This window comes from Aquarana catesbeiana, linkage group LG08, assembly GCF_042186555.1.
Source record: "Aquarana catesbeiana isolate 2022-GZ linkage group LG08, ASM4218655v1, whole genome shotgun sequence".
Classification (NCBI taxonomy): domain Eukaryota; kingdom Metazoa; phylum Chordata; class Amphibia; order Anura; family Ranidae; genus Aquarana; species Aquarana catesbeiana.
Window position 1 is genome coordinate 126,219,274 of NC_133331.1, and position 12,706 is coordinate 126,231,979.

At 44.8% G+C, this 12,706-nt stretch overlaps 1 protein-coding gene across 2 annotated transcripts in view; it reads left to right on the plus strand.

The window, feature by feature from the left end:
- The first annotated feature begins 801 nt into the window (after nt 1–801).
- Nucleotides 802–12,706, plus strand: part of STAMBPL1 (STAM binding protein like 1) — an 82,698-nt gene continuing 70,793 nt past the window's right edge. Inside the window, exon 1 of one of the 2 annotated variants that reach the window (XM_073596362.1) lies at nt 802–1,035. The gene's annotated coding sequence lies outside the window, so the exon portion shown is untranslated. The remainder of the gene's footprint in view (nt 1,036–12,706) is intronic. The other variant, XM_073596360.1, reaches the window with a different exon arrangement.

Genomic DNA, 12,706 nt, shown 5'->3' on the forward strand with positions numbered 1-12,706 from the left:
AAAATTGGGCTAACTTTGTTGTCTTATTTTTTAATTTAAAAAAGTGTATTTTTTCCAAAAAAAGTGCACTAAGACCGATGCACAAATACGGTGTGACAGGAAGTATTGCAACGACCGCCATTTTATTCTCTAGCGTGTTAGAAAAAAATGTATAATATTTGGGGGTTCTAAGTAATTTTCAAGCAAAAAAAAAATTTTTTAACTTGTAAACACATCTCAAAAAGAGGCTCGGTCCTTAAGTGGTTAAACTACTTTTAGTTTTTGTTGGAACTACAACTCAATATTATTACCATATATGTGATCTTCTTTTGCTGCCACCATATGTACTTATGTATACTAATTGTTAAAATTCAATAAACAAATTTGACAAGAAAAAAAAAAATCATTTTCATGCACTTTTGCGATGACGGAAAGGTGAGTCTTAGCATGACAAAAGCGCACCAGTGTCAAATAATGGTGAGTATCACGGTGAACTTGCCCCTCCTTTTTGGATTGTAAGCTCTTAGGAGCGAGAGTCTTGTAACCCCCTTTTACCTGCACTGTTTCCCTTTATTTTGTAAAGTGCTGGCTCTGTATAATAATAAGAATGTCTATTTGTATATTATCTACCTGCTCTCCCCAGGTGATCTCCTAAACTTTGTCCCTGCCATCATTCTAGAATGGAAGCCCTTTGTCTTCTCTCCCTCCATACACACAAAGCCTGTGATGATCCCACATGTGAACATTACACAGCAGCATGCAGCCTGGATTCCCCTGGGCTCTTTAATAATAAAGCCATATGAGGCCAGCAAATAGGCAGCTGCAGACATTTTGCTTCCTGTAGAGGCGGGAGGTGTGTTCCTTAGACTGGATGAGAAGTGTCAGAGCACACTGCTCCTTCCTCTGTCCCCAGCACCATCCTCATCCTCAGCTTCCCTGCCCTCTGCCTGCCCCCTCCACTGGAGCCTGTGCACACAGGGGGCAGGACACACTCCATACAAAACACAGCAGCTGCAGCTCTTTCCAGCAAAGCCAGGAGCAGCCTCTGCATTGTCAGTGAGTAACTCCATCATTTTGTGGGCTGTATGGGAGAGAAGGGGATGGACAGGGATGTGTGGGGTGGGGGGGCTGATGATCACATATAGAAGGATGAGGAGGAGGAGGAGGAGGAGGCGGGTGGCAATCTGACATCTGCTGTAATGGGAGAGCTGTCATTACATGGCAGCTTTCCTGTCCTCCTCTAATAGAACTGCACTGTATTCTACACTCAAGGACATCCAATAGAAGTAGCTGCTTTGATGTGTACTTGTATACATACATGACAACTGGGATGGGTCATGTAAAGAGCGTTACCTATGGCAATCCGATAATGATGTGTGCTAGAAAAAGAGCAGCGGGCATGTCATTGGTGGGCACAGGGAGACCCCCAGGACTTTTATACTGTATGGAAACTCTATTGTGAACTTGTAAATATTTGCACCTGGGGTGGGGATTGGTGGTAATAACAGGCGGTTAAGCCGCAGGTTAAACTAACATGGAGGGGGCTGGGGGGGGTGATTCACAATCGCAGCCAAATTTATACCTCCCGCTGTGTTGAGCAGGAGTAGCACCGTGAAATGTGATTCATTGGAGTGAACGCCAGCATGTAATGCATAAGTTGCTGCAGGCTTTCAAGGGTTAAAACAGATGTATTACCTACCAGCCATCAACTGCCCTTTGAAAAGTGATCCACTTTGGATCACAAGTGTAAACAAGTCCCTATGGCCTCGTTCATGCATGAGTGTTTTTCTGTTTTTTTTTTTTTTTTGTTTTTTTTTTTAGCATTTGTACAGGTGTGTGTTTTTTTTTTTTTTTTCTTTAAACATTTTTGCATGTGTTTCAGGCTTGAGCATTTTTTTTTTTTTTACTAGGTAAGAAACTGCCTGAAAAACACTCATTATGCATTTTTCACATGCTCCTGAAGTCTGTTGGGGCCAAAACACACATTGAAGTGCTTTTAGTTAAGCTGTTCAAACCACTCAGGTGGGGCCTTAGGACAATGAAAACAATGACGGGAGATTTGGATTGGTCAGGATGGGATATTGCACTTTGCCCTCTGCTTTATATAGTATACACAGGTGTGGGTTGTGTTTATTGACGGACACACATCAATCCATGTTTCTTCCTGTTGAGAAGAAATGTTATTACTTATAATGTTTATGGTGGGCAAAGCATAGCTGAATGCCAGGAATGAGGCAATGCGCCTTTACCCTAGGTTCACACTAAGGATGAGCTCAGGCGTGTTCGCAAACAGCATGTGCAGAGCCCGCCAGGAAGTTGGCACCGCACAGCGCTAATCACAGGCAGTGAGGCATTGTCCTGATGCGCAGCTGCAGAGATCTGCATGAAATGTCTCCCTGGCTGTGATTAGCGCTGTGCGGTGCCAACTTCCTGGCGGGCTCTGCACATGCTGTTTGCGAACACGCCTGAGCTCATCCTTTAGTTCACACCTATGCGTTTTTTTTTTTTTTTTAGTGCATCTTGCAGTTTGCAGAAACGCACTACAGTCCATTTACATGTTTTTTTATTGTACACGTTCACATCTATGCGTTTCAGCCAGTGCGTTCTTGGAAAGGGTCAGGGACTTTTTTCCTGAAGCAGATTGTGTTTTGCGTATAATAGACTTCAATGTGTTTTTACATGGACTTTGCATTTTGCAGCCCCCGGCCCCAAAGCACCCACCTCCCCCCATGTTGAGGGCATGTGGCCTGGTATGGTTCAGGAGGGGGGAGCTCATTCATCCACTCCCTTTCCTGACCTGCTGGGCTGCATGCTTGGATAAGAGTCTGATATGAATTTTGGGGTGGACCCTTAAAATCCATACCAGACCCAAAATTCTTTTTTTTTTTTTTCTATTTCTGGCAAAGCTTGTTTTTACATTCAGCTGTCAGTGGGGAAGCCTGCTGACAGCTGATCACTCATCGATTGTTAAGGACAGCCTCCCGGCCCACTCCTTAACAACCAGCTATGCACAGTTTGTTAAAGAGGGGGGAAAAAAACCTCTAATGAACTACAATGGCAGAGGGAATTGATGTCTTCAAAAGGTCTGATGGTCAGGGCCTATTCTGACACCAAGATAGGAACTCCACATACAGGGATCGTAAAACCAGGGGCTAAATATTTATACGTACAAAAGGTTTCTGAATAACAATCATTCAATAGAAGGGGTGCGCAATAGTGCATTCAAAACAACTTTAACAAATGTGAATTAAAAACACTCGCAATCATTTTGATGCTCAGCATGTAACAACCTGGGTAGACATACACTAATCACTTCTTGTGGCCAGTGTTCAGGGCAATCTGTGGATGCTCAGAGCTGGAAAAACAGTGGTGTCCTTGATACAAAGCAGCAAACCTTCTGGTTCCAAAGTCTGCATCCAGGTAGCGTCAGTTTAACCTGACAATGCTTTTTTTTTAGGAGTCTCACCCCTTTTTCAAGTCCCAGGATTGGACCCAGTAGTAGCAATATATAGCAATCTGCTCATTTTACCTAGGAAATCATAATTAAGGTTATACTTGCTATATCCCTCGCTCCCTCATCAGCTGCTGCCTGTTCACTTCCTGGATTTACACAGACACACAGAGGCACACCTCAAGCTCTACAGCTCTCATTGGCCCTCTTATGACCCTCCCTTCCTGGCAAACTCTCACGAGAGTCAGAGAGAGCTGGGCATGATGTCATAAGCCTAGGCTTTTTACCAGACAAGAAACAGGAAGTGGGCTGTATAAGGTATTTACTGGCAGAAAAAAAATATTTTACTATCCAAAGTTAAAACAACAAGGGCAGAAGATTTAATAGATAGAAAGTTGAAAAAACGACTGAAGTTCTGCTTTAAGTTAATTATACTTGCTAAATATCTCTGGTGACCTTGCAGTGCTGGAGAGTTTGCTTACATTCCTTGCTGTGTGTGAACTTCTATGTAGTATTTAAAGTGTATGCGTGCCATCTGAGAAATTACCATTCACTTTCTGTCCCAGAGACATAACAGGCAGTAAAAAGAAATCTCCCAAAATGAGAGGAATTCACCTCTTATGCCGCGTCCACACGATCGAGATTTTGGTCGGAAAAAGATATGATGGCTTTTCTGACGGAATTCCGCTCAAGCTTGCCTTGCATACACACGGTCACACTAAAGTTCTCTGAACTTTCAAGCGTCAAGAACGCGGTGACGTATGACACTAGGACGAGCCGAGAAAATGAAGTTCAGTGCTTCCGAGCATGCGTCGAATTGTTTCTGAGTATGCGTGATTTTTTTGCGCGTCCGAATTGCATACAGACGATCGCTTTTTCGGATAGGAACTTTTTCTGACCGAAAAATAGAGAACCTGCTCTCAATCTTTTGCTGGCTGGAATTCCGCCAGCAAAAGTCCGATGGAGCATACACACGGTTGCATTTTCCGACCAAAAGCTCACATCGGTCTTTTGCTGGCGGCATTTCCGATCGTGTGTACGTGGCATTGGACAGTTATACCCAGAACAGGTGTCCCCATTTGACAAGTGTCCCCATGTTCTGGAAACTCCAGAATTTTGGATTTCCCCTAATTTTATTTTTCCTGGTGACAAGGATCACCTAGAGGGGTATTCTCCTCAATAGGGACATGTACAGCAATAAAAACTTGACAGAGGGTCTGTATCCAAAACTAAAGGGAAAAAAAAAAATTGGTTAGAGATACTTTAATGTTTTATCTGCTCTAGGCAGACCTACAAAAATGCCTTGTTGCTATGTGTTCCTTCAGTGATAACCTGCATTTGACGGGTGCATGTGATCATTGCGGTTCTGCCATGTTCAGATAAATGGGCACTTCTCTTGCGCGTGTAACAGGACTATGGATTTTGCAAAAGACATCTGCAGCACAGCATTTCTCAAAAGCATGAACAATTGCTTATAGCATGTATTTTTACATCAATAATCTGCTGGAGTATGCCTCTGAAAATGTCCATGTGAAACAGAATCTGTGTAGAGGGAAAATGACACGATGCTGACACATTGACCTGATGACGTTACCAGCTATTGTAATCTACATGACTATAACAGTCTGTTTACATCAGCCATAATGCTTGTCATTCTCCAAAAATTCCAGTTATTAAAACTTGCTTGAAGTTTATGGAAAACTTTTTACAGGTTTATTAAACGTTCTGTTTAGTTATGACCAGTCTATGAACAGTCCCTATTGTCAGGGGTAGCATAATGTCATAGGCTTCATATACACTGCTGTTGTTTCATTTTAACTTGTAAATTTTGCTCCAAGGGCATGTTCACGCTGTGCGGTGATTAGGGTTTATTCTGGTCTGTACTGAGGTATGGACCTTCAGTTATGGAGTTCAAGGAAGTGTCAATGGATGAACAGTACGATGACATCACCGCACTTGTGCTCTGTTGAGAACTATGAGTCCGCCTGTTATGGTGGCAGATGGGACTTATGGTGATCCAGGCGGTTGCAGAGCCACTTGTTCATTTTAACTGCATTGTACAGGTGCCGGTAGTCCCACCACCACTGTCCCCTATGGTTTCTGGGCTCTCCCACTCCTCCAGAGAGCTGGGACTGCGGTAGATATTTTCCAAGATGGTTAAATGGAAGGAGCTTTGGGACATCCCTTTCCTGATCTCCTCTGCAACTGATGAACCCAAAACTGATTATTACACAGTTGGTATACTGTGATTACTGGGACGGATCAGCCGCCTGATGGCTATTTCTTCAGCGCCAATTATAAAAGGCATTGGGTAAATAATGGGCAGCTGATCTGTTGATTTAAGGACATACCTCAAGTAGAACAGGGGTTCATGCAAATATGCATTGTGCCATTTGTAAAAACACAACGTTCAATGCAAATGCCAAACCTGTAGGCCTTTTCTGTCACCTATGAAGCCCGGCTGAAATACCCCCAATAATGACACTCCTGGGTCCTGGCTTATTTTCAGGACATGGGCTAACAACAGAATGGCCAAGGAGGCTCCTTCTTTGAGGACAGCATAAGTCAGAGGCTCAGCGGATGTTTAGTTGTACCCAGGGTCAGTGCTACCACTAGGTAAACTAGGCAGCCGCCTAGGCCGCAGCTACAGCATGTCCTAACAAGACAGCGGCATGTACAGAAACCGTTCCCCTGCAGTTGCTGAATTCTGGCTTCTCCTCCTCCCTCTCCTGCAGGCATTCAGCAGCTGCAGAAGGGAAATGAAGGGGATCGGTTTCTGTATATGCTGCCCCTCCTATCCAGGTCCTGCTCCCCCCCCCAGCTCTTCCGGCTTCCCTCTTCTCCTCTCCCTCTGGCTGCTGCAGGGATGGAGAGCAGGGAAGGGTTTACTGGCCCCTTCCTTGTCTGAAATGACAGTCAGTGATTGGTACCGATCGCTAACTTTTTTTTTTTATTATTCCTAACTGAGGTATAGTAAACATGCAATGCAGAGCCCCATACTGCCAATCCCTACTGCTAATCCCACCTATGTCAGAAGTCATGTGACATAAAGGCTTGTTACATGACTAGGGTATAAAAGATGTTTTGTTCTCCTGACTGCTTGACCACCACTCCACCACTAACCTTTTCTTAAGAAAAGACGCATGAAACCCAAGCTGAAGTAATGGCTGTAGCAGCCTTTTTTTAACAACATTAAAAATAACATATCAACATATAAACATATGAACCTATAAACATATGAACATCCAGAACAGTGTGACAAATAGGAGTAACAAGGTCCTTATGGGCTTCTAATTCTAGTACCTGCGTAACCGCTGTAAATGTTTAGGCCTCCAGCAGCAAAAACAAACCGACTCGGAGACAAACAACTACTCGCAGATACCACCAATAGGGTGACCACATTTCCAAACTACCATTCAGGGACACCCCCCCCCCCCCTCTCCTTCCCAAAAAAAGGTGAGGGGGCGGAGGAATGTAATCTCGGGGTTGATGGGGAATTCGGCGACGGGTGATTTGTCAGGGCAATGGCTGGTGTTAGCACTTCAGTCATCCAAAACAACATGCTTGTTATGGTGTCAGGATGATCAAATTACATTATTTATATAATTACGTTTTAATTAATAATGAAAAAGTTCAACTCACCATAATTCAGAATCAGTGGGAACCCTGATCTTCTCGGTGGCCACTAGATGAGGTGTGCCACCGTCGCCTGCCTTCAGATGCAGCATTTTACTTGCCACCATCGTCCTACTCCAGATGCAGTGTGCCACTTTTCACCAGTAGCCTGAAGCCAGATGCAATGTATCACTTGCCACCCATAGCCTGCCGCCAGATGCAGTGTGTCACTTCCCACTATCACCTGCCGCCAGATGCAGTGTGCCACTTGCCACCCATAGCCTGCCTCCAGATGCAGTGTACCACTTTCCACCCGCAGCCTGCCACCAGTCCGACACACAGGAGCCCCGAGAAAATGAACGCCCCTCCTGGCTGACGATGTGACTCCTCCCATGCGGGGGCCAGGGGGGTGTTACATCTTCAGTTCTAAGGGGTTCATGCTGGGAAATGTAGTTCTTCACTTTTTGGGGGTCACATCCCCAAAAGTGAAGGACTATGAATCCCTGATATCTAAGAATGTGGATAAATATCGACAAAATGGTAGCACATTGGATTCTTTGATTGCTCAGTGAATACTTCATTGTCAAAAGCCAGACAAGTGACAGGAATGCAGTTAATGCATTCCCTGTCACTTGTCTGGCTTTTGACAAGTATTCACCGAGCAATTGAAGAATCCAGTGTGCTATCATTTTGTCGATATTTATCTGCTGTGGACGGTGGTGAGCTGAGGTGTGCACCTGGCACTTGATTGCACCTGTGTGTAGCCTGGAGCAGTGTGTTCTCTTTTCGTTTGGCTATCTAAGAATGTGACTCCCCTTCAAAATTGAAGGACTACAAGTCTCAGCATGAACCCCTGAGATCTAAGGGTGTGACCCCACAGATTTCATGGGTTCATGCTGGGACCTGTCGTTTTTCACTAGTTCGCGGGGAGTCATATCCTTAGATATCAGGGTCTTCGTGCTGGGACTTATAGTTCTTCACTTTTGGGGGGTCACATCCCCCAAAAGTGAAGGACTACAAGTTCCAGCATGCACCCCTGATATCTAAGGATGTGTCCTCCTTCCATCCCACTACTTTCCTACGGCCTCCTGGGGAAGGTTAATGGCGACAGGAGTGAATGCGGGGTGTGTCATCTCATCTGTCCCCGATTCCCCTCCTCTTCTGCCAGCATACTCAAGTGCCGAGCACCGACCCTCCTGTCTGCACTGCAGTCAGTTCCTGACAATCTTTCACCTGCAATGCATGCCGCCGGAGAACATATAAGGAGGACGTGGGCGGAGCTAAGCAGTAGGCGTGGAGGAGAAGGACGTTAAATCCTCCTCCGCTCTTAATACTGGGGTCTCGCTCTCCTCCTCCTTGTAACGTCACTGGTTGCTAGACGCCAAGCGGGCCGCGGCTAGCAACCAGTTCGGGCACTGAGCCAGGGGGCATGGTTAACAACTTGTAGTGGGTCTTGGTCACACTGGAGTCCAACAGAAAAGTGAGTGACAGCGGTGAGGGTGCAGCCTTTTTAGGAGGAAACAGATCGGCTCAGGGTGCAATTCCAGGTCACTGTATTGTCCCGAAATGAAGGTGCCTGAGACCCAGGACAGACCTGCCAAATCAGAACTGTTCCGGGCAATCCAGGACATGTGGTCACCCTAACCACCAACCAGAATAATGGGAGCCGTACCGAGGACGGGTCCCAACCATAATAATGGAAGTCGTACCGAGGACGGGTCCCAACTATACTAATGGGAGCCACACCGAGGACAGGTCCCAACCATAATAATGGGAGCCGTACCGAGGACGGGTCCCTACAGATGTACAGATTTTTCCATAATCCAACCCATATAAGGACCTTATACCCCGCTGACTGCCACGACAATGCCCCCAGAACACAGTCCACCTCAGACCCAAACCATTGAACACAATAAGGGCGGGAGGGTGGGCAGTTGTCTCAAGCACGCTCTCCTCTGACTGAAGATCTGAGACCCTCCTACAGATCTCCCCTTTCTGCAGCCCCACTTGCTACCGCCTACTCCACCAATCCTATAAGTGCTATTTTAATAATGCTAAACTGCCCAGAAACGCCTTCCCTATACCAAACCCTTTTAACCCTGTCATACCGACCCTGCGTTCATTCTTTTTCTTTTCTGACTCCAGGCCTTTCTTTCAGCCTTATATTTACTTCTTTACTTTAGGGAATGACTGTTGACTTTAGCTTTCATATGTCACAGGTATTCACCCCCCTTGGCGTTTTACCTATTTTGTTACATTACAGCCTTTAGTTCAATGTTTTTTTTAATCTGAATTATATGTGATAGATCAGAACAAAATAGTCTAAGTTGGTGAAGTAAAATTAGAAAAATATATACATAAAACTATTTTTCAGAAATAAAAAACTGATAATTGGCATGTGCGTATGTATTCACCCCCTTTGTTATGAAGCCCATAAAAAGCTCTGGTGCAACCAATTAACTTCAGAAGTCACATAATTAGCGAAACGATGTCTACCTGTGTGCAATCTATGTGTCCCATGATCTGTCATTACATATACACACCTTTTTGAAAGGCCCCAGAGGCTGCAACACCTAAGCAAGAGGCACCACTAACCAAACACTGCCATGAAGACCAAGGAACTCTCCAAACAAGTAAGGGACAATGTTGTTAAGTACAATTCAGGGTTAGGTTATAAAAAAATATCCAAATCTTTGATGAACCCTAGGAGCACCATCAAATCTGTCATAACCAAATAGAAAGAACATGGCACAACAGAAAACCTGCCAAGAGACAGCCACACACCAAAACTCACGGACCGGGCAAGGAGAGCATTAATCAGAGAGGCAACACAGAGACCTAAGGTAACCCTGGAGGAGCTGCAGAGTTCCACAGCAGAGACTGGAGTATCTGTACATAGGACGACAATAAGCCGTATGCTCCATAGAGTTGGGCTTATTGGTAGAGTGGCCAGAAGAAAGCCATTACTTTCAGCAAAAAACAAACTGGCACGTATTGAGTTTGCGAAAAGGCATATGGGAGACTCCCAAAATGTATGGAGGAAGGTGCTCTGGTCTGATGAGACTAAAATGTAACTTTTTGGCCATCAAAGAAAATGCTATGTCTGGTGCAAACCCAACACATCACATCAACCAAATAACACTGTCCCCACAGTGAAACGTGGTGTTGGCAGCATCATGCTGTGGGGATGTTTCTCAGCAGTCTGGACTGGGAAACTGGTCAGAGTTGAGGGAAAGATGGATGTTGCTAAATACAGGGATATTCTTGAGCAAAACCTGTACCACTCTGTGTGTGATTTGAGGCTAGAACAGAGGTTCACCTTCCAGCAGGACAATGACCCCAAACACACTGCTAAAGCAACACTTGAGTGGTTTAAGGGGAAACATGTAAATGTGTTGGAATGGCCTAGTCAAAGCCCAGACCTCAATCCAATGGAAAATCTGTGGTCAGACTTAAAGATTGCTGTTCACAAGCGCAAACCATCCAACTTGAAGGGGCTGGAGCAATTTTGCCAGGGGGAATGGGCAAAAATCCCAATGGTAAGATGTTGCAAGCTCATAGAGACTTATCCAAAGCGACTTGGAGCTGTGATAGCCGCAAAAGGTGGCTCTACAAAGTATTGACTTCAGGGGGGTGAATAGTTATGCACACTTTTTTTGTTATTTTGTCCTATTTGTTGTTTGCTTCACAATAAAAAAAAAACAAAACACATCTTCAAAGTTGTGGGCATGTTCTGTAAATTAAATTAAATGATGTAAATCCTCAAACAATCCATGTTAATTCCAGGTTGTGAGACAACAAAAGAAGAAAAATGCCAAGGGGGGTGAATACTTTTGCAAAGCACTGTACATATTGTAGCGCATCTTTGTTGACACGTCCTTTTACCACATATTATCTATTTCCACTCATACAGAACAGGTGAAAGCCTAATCCCTCGTGTATGTCAAACTAACAGTTCTCCATTCTGCCAGGAGAAAAATTGGAGCATATTGTAGTTCCATCCATGTGACCCACCCATAGGATGAGCACCTGGAGCATATCAGTGTTATAAATAGGACAAAAGCTTTCCAGCGATGGAAAGAAATGTCTAGAAATTGTAACAGCCAGAGCTATACATGATGTGTGGTGTGGGTTTTTTTTTTTTTATGTGACAGTCATACCCCATGGTTTCCAATGAGTACCATTCATATCTGTCCCTGCACTACTTTGATCTGACTTTGATGTGACTTGAGGTCCATAGACCTCAAGATTACACAGACATTGCTTCAGGTCGTGTGACTTTCAGGTCATACAAGTGTGAAAGGGGCCTTATGGGCCTTGGTTAAAATGAAAAAAGATGGAGCGCTAGAAACGCAGCTAGCGCGATATGGAAATAGTTCCAAGGTCCAGATGTGCCAGTAGGCAAAGTCCAATATTTAGGAAAGACGTTTTACACACATGCGCAGGTAAACCAGCCATTCACTTGTATGGCAGGCTGTACATGCCATACACGGATGCATGCGCCCCTCCTGAGGGCCTTGGTTTACCCGCACATGGATGCACAGGTGTTCCATGCATCCCTGTGCAGGCAGTGCCATTGATGTCAATTGGAATGCAGCGACTGCACAGACACAGCCGCTGCTCCTAATGGGACATCTATGCGGGTGCACAACCCCAAGCGCACCTTACACACAGCCGTCACATGGGCCACAGATGCATATTCCTCATATGAGTGAGGCCCTTATTCTCACCTGATGATCCAGCCAGTAAGTCTGTTCTTTTTCAACTTACTTTTAAGGTGAGCAGACTGCAGTTCCTCTTTAAAGATGGGGGGGGGGGGGGGGGGGGGGTTATTTACTAAAGGGAAATCCACTTTGCACTACAAGTGCAGTCGCTGTAGGTCTGAGGGGGACATGCAAGGAAAATAAAAAACAGCATTTTTGTTTGTACATGATTGGATGATAGAAATCAACAGAGCTTCCCCTCATTTCAGATCTTGTAGTGCAAAGTGGATTTGCCTTTAGTAAATCAACCCCTAAGCCTTTTTCTGACACTTGTTGCTTACAAGTTAAAATCAGTATTTTTTTGCTAGAAAATTACTTAGAACCCCCCAAACATATATTATATATATATATATATTTTTTTTTATCAGAGACCCTAGAGAAATAAATGGCGATTGTTGCAATATTTTATGTCACACTGTATTTGCGCAGCAGTCTTTCAAATGCAATTTTTTGGGAAAAGATCGGCTTTGGGTGCCAACATAGCAGGCGAGAAGTGTCAGGTAAGTGTCCATATTTTAAGCCAGCAGCTGCAGTATTTGTAGCTGCTGACTTTTGGCAGAACTTTGCTTTAAAGTGCAGAATTTATACATCTTGTCCGAGCTTTCAGAAAGCAGGGGGTGGGGAGCTGATGTTACATGCTGCAGATATCAGTGAGAGCTGATTGGGGGAAGGGACACACCCCTCTCGCACAGCATACAGGAGCAGAGCTGAGGCTGTCAATCACAGGCTGGAGCTCCCCATTTTTATCTTTGTGTTCAGAAAAACTTGCCAAAAGAGAATCATCCTTATAGCAGAGGAATGAGCCATCAGACAGAAATGACAGAGAGGTGATAAGGGCGCTCTGGTGGAGGTGGGTAGCTGGTCAGAGGGATGATAGTGATGAGATGGCACTTCTGGC